Genomic DNA, 12744 nt, shown 5'->3' with positions numbered 1-12744 from the left:
GGTTTGGGTACGTGTGCAGTTTTCCATTGACATTAAAAAATGGAAATATTTTTAAAAAAAATATATTGTACGTACTCGTCATGGGATAAAGTTTTCCTACAGAAAAAAATCACGTAATTTCATCAAGTAGTTATTTTTTTATAGCGAAAAAAGAAAAAAATCAACGCTACAAGCGAAATTAAACAGAAATTTCAAGTAGGGGGATTTCCCCCTTTTTTTTTATAGCGAGGCCAAATTTCGCGAATTTGGCCATTTTTTAAAGCAGTTTGGCCTTCAAAATTTCTGTTTGGCCATTTTCTTCACCGATGAAATAAAAGAAGCACATAAAAACAACGCAATAAAACTTTTAAAAATACGGCACACTTTTGTTGTTCTTGTTTGTTTTTTTTGGTAATTTTCCTTATTTTTTTATTTTTTCAAGATAATACTATTAAATGGACACTATTATGCCAAATTAGCCCCCCCTCCAAAAAAATAAAATGCACAAAAATTCGAGATTTAAGGTTTTGACGAGATAATTTAGCGAATTGTCCGGACTATTGCGAGATAACCATCCATTAGTTTTTCCTGAAATTTTGCCACAAAGATGTGCATAGTAACAACATCTTTTTGCCGAAAATCCCCGTTGCGTCTCCAGATTTCATCGGTGAAGAAAAAGGCCAAACAGAAATTTTGAAGGCCAAACTGCTTTAAAAAATAATATTTAATATATTCAACGATTTGACCTTTGAGAACTCTACCAAACTCCTCCTACAATTTTGGGTCTAAACAGTAAACACGTGATATTTCAGATATAGATTCCTTGGACATGGATCTAACTTATTAACTTTACTTGATCCCTAAACAATAAATGTTAAAAGGTCATAATAGGGGTCAGAGTTTTAAAAAATTGACCCCTTTTTTTTTTCTCAGCATTAACCTCAAAACACCTGGGCAACGCCGGGCACCGATTGCTAGTCTATCTATAAAAGTGAAGTGTCTGTGTGTCTGTGTGTGTACATTTCCCTACGCAATAACTCTGTCAATTTTTAGTCTACAGACTCGAAATTTGATATACAGGGTACTGAGATTTGGGAAAATCGATGTGATCGGTTTTCGGCCAGAAATTTGGCTGTTAAGGGGTCAAAGTTCAACGATTTGACCTTTGAGAACTCTACCAAACTCCTCCGACGATTTTGGATCTAAACACTTGAAATTTTAGATATAGGTTCGTTGGACATGGATCTAACTTAATAACTTGATTTGAGTCCCAAAGAATAAACGTTAAGGGGTCATAATAGGGATCAAAGTTAAAAAAATTGACCTCTTTTTTTTTTTCTTAACATACACCTCCAAACACCCGGGCAACGTCGGGCTGAAATGCTAGTAACTACATAAATGGTTTAGTAGGAGATGTGCTAGATGTATTTTTAACAAAAACTCATCCACATTCTGTTTTAAGTCAAGGGAGATAAGTCAGTTTGTTATACTGAATTTGTCACACAACTTTTTTTTTCTTTTTTTTTTTTCATAAAGATCACCACTTATCAAGGCCCAGAAGCCACTCGGGGATAAGGGTTATTTTGTGTACAAAGTGTCATTGCTTAGGGGGGGGGCGGTTCATCAGGAATTTGTTTATGTTGGACTTGAAGACATCCATGTTGAAGTCAGGAGGGAAACAGGCAAGTAATAGAGAGTTCCACAGGCGTGCAGTTCTAAGAAAGAAGCTTTCTTCATGGAATCTACGTTTTGATTTAGGCACAGATAAGGAGTGGGGAAAATTATTGACAGTGGTTTCAGCTAGACGGGTGTTTTTCGTGAAAGATTGGTGGGGGTGGGGCCAGAGATTAGAGTTCAGATGAGCACTTGCCATGGAAATAACGATAAAACAAAGATAGGCTCGCAACATCTCTTCTGTGGGAGAGAGGTTGCAGGGAAGAGAAAAGGGCATCCCCCACTAAGCCATGAAGTCTATTTTGTACTCTGTCAAGGCAGGATAGGCTGTTTTTAGCAGCTCCTGTCCAGATGTGGCAGCAGTACTCCATCCTTGGACGTACCTGGCTTTTATATAAATAGAGAATTGCATCAGTAGTGAGATATCTTTTGGAGCGTTAGAAGGATCCCACCATTTTTCCAGCGATCTTGGCAACAGACTTGATGTACGCGTTCCATTTCAGATAAGGAGTAAAGGTCAAGCCCAGAAGCTTGTCAAAACACGGGGCCTCACCCAGACGAGAGCAATCCATCACAATTGATGCCAGATGGGGATCAGAGCGTTGATGATGTAAAGATAGGAGCTTGGTTTTAGATACATTAAAGGTAACCAGCCACCTCTTCCCCCACTGTGCCACGCGCTCGAGATCAGAGGAGAGAGAATCAGAGAGAACTTTGTCATTTACAGTCTTTGATGTGTTGCTGTAGATGGTCGTGTCATCAGCATAGATATCAATGAATGATTTAAGTATGTGTTTAGGGAGATCATTGATGTAGATCAAGAAGAGAGTTGGGTCCAGGATGGACCCCTGAGGGACTCCAGCATCAATACTGCGGGCCTCTAATTTTTGTCCATCAACCACTACTCTTATGAGCCTATCAGAGAGAAATGATTTAATGATTGAGAAAACATTTCCAGTTATACCGTAGCTGGAAATCTTGTGAAGTCGGCCTTTATGCCATACCTTGTCGAAGGCCTTTAATATGTCAAGAGCAATTGCCCTAGAAAGGAAGCCTTTGTCAAGAGATTCACTAATCCTATGAGATATAACAGTTAGCACATCTGGTGTAGATCTAGCAGAACGGAAACCATATTGCATGTCACTAAGAAGGTTATTTCTGCTGAGGTGGTTGACTATTTCTCTATTTAATATGGATTCCAGCAACTTACTCATGACACACAGGAGACTTATTGGTCTGTACTGAGAAGGAGATGACTTATCACCTGAATCCTTAAATACAGGGCATACTGATGAGGTTTTCCAAGGTGTTGGAAAGCACTTCTCAAGGCAACGCTTAAACAGTTTTGTAAGTATGGGAGCAAGTTCTGGTTTAAGCTTTTTTAACACTTTTTAACAACTCTTCCATATTTAAACATCTTCTAATTTATTAAAGACAAAATGTGTGTGTGTGTGTGTGTGTGTGTGTGTGTGTCTGTGGTTTGTATGTCTCGCAGACACTTTTGACAGATGCGTCGCACCGTGATAAAATCGGTATCGTTTAAAAGCAAAAATTTGTCCAAAAACATTAATTCCCTTACCCTCAACTGGGCCGTTTTTTACAAGGAGGGGTCAGTTTTTTCGTCAACATCTTTGCGATGGTTGTTTCCTCCTTCTTTTCTTCCTTAGCATTACAAGTTCGAGCCTGTCTGCCTACTACAACATTTTTTTTTACACCTCTCTCTACCCGGGCGGCCTACTGCTGTTTTGATACCCCCCCTACACCATCTCTCTACAACCCGAGCAACGCCGGGTATCCCCGCTAGTGTATAATGAAACTTGTCAATTATTTTTCTACTGGATTATTCTTTAGTAATTTTTGTCAACTCTATCTCTACTATTATATAAAAGTCACTTTGTATGTGAGTTCATTCCTTATAGGTTCCGAAACAGCTGAGCCTATCTTTTGCAAATTTCACACAAAGCTAATTTATATGTCTGGCAGTGTTCTTAGATATGCTTTGTACAGATAAGTATCGAAAAAAAATAGCTTTTCTCTCTTATAGATAAAAAAAGAATAATTTTTATAGGGGAATATTTTACGTTACACCGGCAAGAGAGATAATAAAATTTCAGCAGAGGAGGTTTTTGGTAAAAAACAGATTTATCATAATCTGGAGATATAGCTTAATGATAGACTACAAATCGAATCATCCCTCAGGGTGTACTTCACCATTTTATTTCAATTTGTTTTCTTAATAATGAGGTCAATTTACGATAAAAGAAGAGGAACCATTTAAAATTGCTGCAAATCATTTCTTTGTTTGCATATTTTAAAACTAAACAGCAATCAGAAGTGACTTTTCCAGGGCATTTTCATCAAAGCCCAAATATCAGCTGACGTGTTATTGTAAACAAACAAAGACGAAATTTGATAATTATTATCTGATAATTTTTTTTTTTCGAATAAGTCCACCAGGCAAATTTTTCCTCGTAAAATATAATAATTAATAGAGGATTGATTCTATAATAATACACACGCAATCTGCATAAATTAAAATATCACATTTAATTGTACTGTACGACCGGGCAACGCCGGCTAATGGGTCCTGCTAGTATATAATAATCAATAGAGGATAGATTCTATAATAATAAATATGCAATCTGTTTAAACGTATTGTACGACCGGGCAACGCCGACTAACGGGTCCTGCTAGTATATAATAATCAATAGAAGATTGATTCTATAATAATACATACGCAATCTACATAAATTAAAATATCATGTTTAAACATTGTACGACCGGGCAACGCCGACTAACGGGTCTTACTAGTATATAATAATCAATAAAAGATTGATCTTATAATAATATAATAATCAATAGAGGATAGATTCTATAATAATACATACACAATCTGCATAAATTAAAATATCCTGTTTAAGGGTGCTGGAGGTAAACGTTTTGTCTGGGCTGACGTTATCCGCCTGATAGTCAGGGACCTGAACCTTGGATTAACCACTAAGGAGGCTGTCCTATCAGCAGGTGCAAAGTACTGGGGCTGCTGTATTGCCATTTGGTGAATGGATTCTGGACCATGCAGTAGCTTCTGGTGGGGCCTCTCGATGCCATACTAGTGGGTAATTGTTGCGGCTTTACCTTATCATTAGCTACAAATAAAAAAAAAAATTCTTCGTTTCTTTTTCTCTCTTAATTTCCCCTCTCTGTCCTGCTCTAAGTAAATCTGTCGACCTAGTCCACAAATTCCAAAATTTCATCATGACAAGTTTCAAGAAAAAATACACGATTAAACCCGGTTCTCCAACTTCCAATGTAGACCCCTACTACCATGTCTCCTTCTCCAACATCAGGGGTCTTCGTTCTAACCTTCCAGAGGTTGAAACCCAATTACAGGAGACTAAACCAGACCTTTTATTTTTAAGTGAAACTGGCATTGGACAGGCTATTTCCCTAGATGAGTTTGCAATTTCAGGATACTCTAACTTAACTTCTAAATCTGACCCCCAAGATCGCCATGGGCATGGAATATGTGCCTATATTAAAGATAGCTTTCCATGTGGGAGGGACATCTCCAGGGAAGATCCTAACTTACCCTATATGTGCTTCCGGGTTGCTTTAGCTCACACTACTGCATTTATATTTACTCTTTATCGCCCCCACAACAGCGGAGTTACTATCTTTCAAAGCATATCTGAGAAAATTGACCAAGTCCTTTCTACTTATCCTTCAGCTAACATTCACGTATGTGGAGACTTCAATGTTCACAACGTCGAATGGTTGACCCACTCAAACAAGACCGATGATGAGGGGAGGTTCTGTCATGATTTCTCCATTGCCTATGACCTCACTCAGATTGTTCAGGAACCTACCCGTGTGCCCGATAATGACGGCCAGTATGCGAGCCTACTAGACCTTTTTCTCACAACTTGCCCTGAACTATGTTCAGTTTCTGTTCTGTTGCCTCTTGGATCTTCCGACCACTCTGTTGTATCAATTAAGATAAAAATGAAATGTAATAAGTCCCCAGACGTACCTCTTCATCGTACAGTATATCGATACACTAAGGCTGACTGGGATAGCTTCCGTACATTTATATCTGATCTACCTCTGCATTCCATGTTTAAAAAGGATGTGTCCTCTATAGTATTAGACCTAACTGAATGGTTAATTGTAGGTATTGACCATTTCATACCCTCTAAAAAGTTTCAGCAAAAACCTAACAGCCAGCCATGGTTCTCTCCAGAATGTGTTGCTGCCATTGCGCACAGAAATCACTTTTTCCACTGCTTCAAACGTAATAGATGTATGGAAACTAAAGCCGTTTTCAGGACTGCCAGCAACCATTGTAAGAAAGTAATAAGGAACGCAAGAGTGTTGTATGCTCAATCTGTTAAGTCCAAAGTAGCTGAGCAGCGGCTTGGTTCCCACCAGTTTTGGCAAATAGCAAACAGAATCCTGAACAGAAGCGTGTGCTCCATCCCAACTATTATCAATGGACCTGAGGTAATCTCGTCAGCATCAGACAAAGCCAAACTCTTTGTCAAGAACTTTGCAGCTAATTCTACCCTTTGCAACCAAGACCGCCAACCCCCAATATTTCCTCCTGTATCAGAAAACACGCTATGTGATATACGTATATCTGTACGTGATGTTGCGAAGCTAATCAAAAACTTTGATTCGAGTAAAGCAACTGGCCCTGATGGTATTCCAATTATAGTACTCAAAAAACTTCAACCTGAATTAGCGCCCATACTTACAAAACTGTTTAAACGTTGTCTTAAGGAGAATAGTTTCCCATCTCCCTGGAAAATCTCATCAGTGTGCCCTGTATTTAAGAATTCAGGTGATCGCTCATCCCCCTCTCAGTACAGGCCAATAAGTCTCCTGTACGTCATGAGTAAGTTGCTGGATTCTGTGTTAAATACAGAAGTAATCAACCATCTCAACAAAAATAACCTTCTTAGTGACACTCAATATAGTTTCCGTTCTGCTAGATCTACAGCAGATGTCCTTACAGTTATATCGCATAGGATTAGCAAATCTCTCGACGGTGGCAATCTTTCTAGGGCAATTGCTCTTGACATATCTAAAGCCTTTGATAGGGTATGGCATAAAGGTTTACTTCATAAGATCGCTAGCTATGGTATAGCTGGAAAAGTCTTCTCAATTATTAAATCATTTCTTTCTGATAGGTTCATAAGAGTAGTAGTTGAGGGGCAAAAATCAGAAGCTCACAGTATTAATGCCGGTGTCCCTCAGGGATCCATCCTGGGCCCAACTCTTTTCCTGATCTACATTAATGATCTTCCAAATCATATCCTTACATCATTTGTAGACATTTATGCTGACGACACTACCATTTATGGTACCACATCTAAGACAGTAAACGACCAAGTTCTCTCCAATTCTCTCTCCTCTGATCTTGAGCACGTAGTACAATGGGGAAAGGAGTGGCTGGTTACTTTTAATGCATCTAAAACCAAGCTTCTCTCTTTACATCATCAACATTCTAATTCACATTTGTCTTCAATTGAAATGAATGGCTCTCGTCTTCAGGAGGCCTCAAGTTTTGACAAGCTTCTGGGCTTGACCATTACTCCTGATCTTAAATGGAACACGTATATCAAATCTGTTGCCAAGGTCGCTGGAAAAATGGTGGGATCTTTCTATCGATCCAGTAGATATCTCACTGCTGATGCTATTCTCTACCTATATAAGAGCCAGGTACGTCCAAGGATGGAATACTGTTGCCACATCTGGGCAGGAGCTGCTAGAAAGGACTTGTCCTGCCTTGATAGAGTTCAAAATAGACTTCGTAGCCTCGTAGGAGATGTCCTTTTCTCCTCCTTGCAACCTCTATCTCACAGAAGAGATGTTGCGAGTTTGTCTCTGATGTATCGTTATTTTCATGGAAAGTGTTCAACTGAGCTTCAATCTATGGTCCCCCCTCGCAAAACTTTCACAAGAAACACTCGTCTAGCTGTAAACACTATCAATAATTTCCCCCACTCTTTATCTGTGCCTAAACCTAAACGTAGATTCCATGAACAAAGCTTCTTTCTTAGAACTGCACGCCTGTGGAATTGTCTTCCGTTTTCCTGCTTTCCGGCTGACTACAATATTGTTGTGTTCAAGTCTAAAGTAAATAAGTTCTTGATGAGCCGTTCCATATAAGTTATTAAATTTACCAAATTTTCATTACTAATGATTACTATATTGACCAATTTCTACTGTACACTCTTTAACCCTTATCCTTGAGTGGCCTCTGGGCCTTGATAATGTGGTGATGCCTTTGTAAAAAAAAAAAAAAAAAAAAAAAAACGTATTGTACGACTGGGCAACACCGGCTAACGGGTCCTGCTAGTATATAATAATCAATAGAGGATAGATTCTATAATAATACATACACAATCTACATAATTTAAAATATCATGTTTAAACATTGTACAACTGGGCAACACCGGCTAACAGGTCTTGCTAGTATATAATAATCAATAGAGGATTGATTCTATAATAATACATACACAATCTACATAATTTAAAATATCATGTTTAAACGTATTGTACGACCGGGCAACACCGGCTAATGGGTCCTGCTAGTATATAATAATCAATAGAGGATGGATTCTATAATAATACATACGCAATCTGCATAAATTAAAATATCATGTTTAATCTAGAAGTGTAAGCCATTTTGAGTTTCAGAACAGTTTCAGATGGTTCGTTGTTCTAAACAAGTCTTGAGAGGTGACTTGTTTGTAGTAGACAGTTCCACAGAGCAAAATATTCTTACCGTGTCAAGATGGAAAAAAAAACATGTGAAATTGGTACAGAAAAGGTTTAATATTTATGCAGCAATTCTGGTTTCTGATTGGTTGATAGCAGAACGTGAATTAATTCGATTCGTCAGTTTCTAGCAACATCGTTTATAAATAGAATCGTCTGACTGTGTGGGATTATATCCCATTAAAACACTGTTTTGATGGGATGTGTCTCCTAGCGGCTTCGGCTGCGGGGAGACAGGGTAGTACACGTCAAGGATTCGTCACTTGACACTCAGCCCAACAGGTGAGGGGCCGTGAACTGGCCCAGCACCTGTTGGACTGAGGTACACCGCCTGGGTAATACCTAGGAGGTCCACCCTCCCAGGCCTTGCCACCGGGCTTTCCGGTGGGGCAAGTTTATTGCTTGCTGCCTGAGGCGCCCCGACCGGGGAATGCCGACGGGGTTGCTCAGGCAATTTTTAAAATTGCAGGAGTGCCCCTCCTGTAGGGGAACCTGCGGGGTTCCCACTTTCCAGGCTTTGTGCCAAATATTGCTGATGTGGGCGGCAATTAAATAACTACCCGATACACAACCAAAATATTGCAACATCCTCCCTATTTTTTATAATGGGGAAGTCCTTTGTGTTCGTTCTGCTCAAAAAATAAATATATATTTTTATATTCAATTATACATAACAAAAATTTGAAATCATTTGGATCTTAAAATTTTAGCATGTAAAAAGACGCCATTTTTAATTGTGTTCAAATGTCAAAACAGATATATATGTGTACAGAGAAGAGAAATAAAAGAAAAATGGGACGTATTTTAACCTTAAAATATGTGAATATGGGTATGTGAAAAAGAAGCCATTTCTTAAATTTGATTATGCAGTTTTGTAAAAAAAAGAAAAGGAAAAAAACGCATACATATAAATAAATATACATAAAAATAAACAGACAGGCAATATGTTTAAAGATAGGACATTTTTGAAAAATAAGAAAGAAAACTAATGTGCACAAAAATAAAAGTCAGTTGTAGTTTCTGCACGCCTTTAAATAAGCATGCATGTCTTGTCCTGAACTATGTTTTTTTTTTTTTTGAAGTATAGAAATGTATATACATACAGGGCCGTGAAAAAAAAATTTATTCAGTCAAATCCCCAACAAGTTTTGAGAAAAAAATGCTGTAACTTTATTCTTGTTGCGGGTTTCGTGAATATATCAGCGATATTTTGTTCTGATGATATGTAATTCAAAATAATGGATTCCTTCTTCACCTCGTTTTTATGAAATAGTATTTTATATCTATATGCTTAGATCTTTGGTTGATTATCGTGTTCTGCGCTAAGACTATACTGGCTTGATTATCACAATTAATTACTACGGGACTTTTAGTTAATTCTGGCTCTAAAATAGTCTTTAGGATATTTTAAAAGTAGAGTGCTCCTGGGTCGTGTGTGTGATCGCGATAAATTCTGCTTCACACATAGAGAGATACAATCTGTTGCTTTTTAGATTTCCATGAAATAATAGGCCCATTTTCTGAGAGTCTGAAACAATATCCAGATATACTCTTGCGATCTTCATCGTTTCCCCAGTCTGAATCCGAAAAACCTTCTAGTTTTAAGGGATTTCTTGATTTTCTAAAAACTAACTTCTGTTCTTTAGTTCCTTTTAAATAACGCAGGACTTGTTTAGCTCTGTTTAAATCCTTCCTTGTCGGTCGTGATAATTTTTGTGACAGTTTTGTTACTGTATAGCATATGTCGGGCCTGGTTGCAGTCATTAAATATATAAGACTACCTATAATTTCACGGTATTGTGTGTCATTTATTATTTCAGATTCTGTGTGTATACTTTTTATTAATATCATTTTCGACCGGTGTAGAGCGTTTCTTGCACTCTCCCATTCCAAATTTTAATAGCATTTTGTTGATGTATCTCGATTGAGTCATCGTAACAAGTCCTTTGCTTTGAGTAAATTCTATCCCCAAAAACCAGGATATTTTGCCAAGATCGGTCATTTTGAATCTTTTACTTAATTTGTTCTTAACATCGGTTAACATTATGTCACAATTTGATGCGATTAAAATATCATCGACCCACAAAACCAAAATCAGTAGTTTATCGTCTTTGTGTTTGGTATATAAACAGGGGTCTGCAGCGCATTGTCTAAATTGTTTAATAATATAATCATGAAATACTGAGCAACAATACTGAGCACTTTGCTTTAGACCATATAATGACTTGTTAAGTTGCCACACGCTATTTTTATTTTTCATTCTAAATCCCTCTGGAGGGGTAATATAAATTTCACAGTCTATTGGGGCATTCAAATAAGCATTTTTTACGTCTATTTGATGGATGTTTAGGTCATATTGTGATGCGACTTGCAGTAAAATTCTGATTGTCATTAGGTTTGTGGTCGGTGAAAACGTAGAAAAATATTCTGTACCATAAATCTGAGAGTACCCTTTAGCAATAAATCTAGCTTTGTACTGTTCTACGCTTGATTATGTAGTCTTTTTTGTAAAGACCCATCTTGTAGAAATAATATGTTTATCTTTTGGTAGAGGCACTTCCGTATAGGTATCATTTTCGGTTAAGGCATCTATTTCTTTTTTCATAGCAATTTTCCATTGATCACAATGTTCTGAATTAATTGCTTTGTTAAAGCTTTTTGGCGCATTTTCCATTGAATATTTGATAATCTTTTATATTGTCGACCACAAAAATATCGGGTCGCCTTCTATTTCTTTTGGGATATCTTTCGACTTTATCATCATCATCATCATCATCATCATCATGGACACTCTTGTCTCCGTCATTTTTATTGTCTTCGTTTGTTTTAATTATTTGAGGGAATATAATTTCATCTTCTTCGTATGACGGGTTTTCGTCTGTAAAATTAAACGTGTCTGTGAATTTTACACACCAGATTCTTTTTATTTTATTTTTTTCTGGAAAAAATACTAAATTGGCTGTACTGTTTTCATCGTATCCAAGAAATATACCTCTGTCGGCTTTAATATTCAATTTACTCTTTTTATCTATATATGCGAAGCAATTTGAACCAAATATATGCATTCTTTTTTTTTTTCTGCTTAATTCTGCTTAAATTTGTTTTTTTTTACCACAGAAAGATTCATATGGAGTTTTAGTGTTTTGTTAAAGCACCTGTTGCGTATATAGGCTGCTGCCATAAGTGCATACGTCCAGAGGTTTTTAGGGAGTTTTGATTCAATAAGTAGGCATTTTGCCATTTCAAAAAGTGTCCGCCACGCACGTTCAGCAGTCCCGTTTTGGTGTGGCGATCCAGGAGCTGATGTTTCATGCCTGATATGATGGTTAATTAGTAAAGTTCAAAGTCTTTATTGGTGAATTCCGTACAGTTGTCAGAGCGAACACACTTGACTTCACCGTAGGGAGCCATGTCGGCTAGATATTTTTTTAGTTGCTAGAAGGATATCAGATTTGTTCTTTAAAAAGTAAACCATTATTAAACCGTTTTGGTGTGGCAATCTAGGAGCTGATGTTTCATGCCTGATATGATGGTTAATTAATAAAAGTTTAAAGTCTTTATAGGTGAATTCCGTACCGTTGTCAGAGCGAATACACTTGATTTCACCGTAGGGGGCCATGTCGGCTAGATATTTCTTAGTTGCTAGCAGGGTATCAGATTTATTCTTTAAAAAGTAAACCATTATTAAACCTGAATGGTCATCTACGAAATTCAACACATATCTATAATGTTCTCTGGCCATCGGTTTCACAGGAACGTTCAAGTCACAATGCACCATTGATAGGATTTGTTTTGGCCTTTTTGTCTGGTATCTTGCTTTGATAGTTTGTCATTTTCTCTTGCATACAGACGTCGCAGTTGAAGTTTTTTGAGGTTTATATTTTCATTCCATCCACTACAGTCAGAAACTTTTTGATATCAGGAATATTGCAGTGGCAGGCGGTTTTTGATGGGACTACGCTATTTAAATAATATAGTCTTCCATTTTCTTTAATGTCGAATACAGTTCCATTCGGGTATACCAGTTTTGATTTATTGGGGCTAAAGTTTATATTTGCACCTTATTTTGTGGCAGCTTGTACAGAAAATATATTTTGTTTAAATTTCGGGATTAGAAGAGCGTTTTCTAGAATACAGAAACACAGTTCACCTTTATTGTTCTTTAGCGAGATTTTCGCATTGCCTCTTTTCAAAACGATATCATTGACTCGACTCCTGTCAGCTAGTTCTACAAAATGATTTTGTGGCTTAAAGTTGGGTTCAAGATTGATAAAATCAGATTCCTTTGTAATCACATGTGCCGTGGCC

At 37.4% G+C, this 12744-nt stretch overlaps 1 protein-coding gene across 1 annotated transcript in view; it reads left to right on the top strand.

Moving 5' to 3' along the window:
- The window catches only part of LOC145270909 (EF-hand calcium-binding domain-containing protein 5-like), a 205353-nt gene that overhangs the window by 53232 nt on the left and 139377 nt on the right, over window positions 1–12744 (top strand). The gene's annotated exons all lie outside the window — the stretch shown is intronic.

The sequence above is a fragment of the Euprymna scolopes genome, chromosome 46 (genome assembly GCF_053919585.1).
Source record: "Euprymna scolopes isolate OS-2025 chromosome 46, ASM5391958v1, whole genome shotgun sequence".
NCBI classification, from domain to species: domain Eukaryota; kingdom Metazoa; phylum Mollusca; class Cephalopoda; order Sepiida; family Sepiolidae; genus Euprymna; species Euprymna scolopes.
The sequence above is the reverse complement of the archived record's forward strand: the minus strand, read 5'-3'. Positions and strand labels throughout refer to the sequence as shown.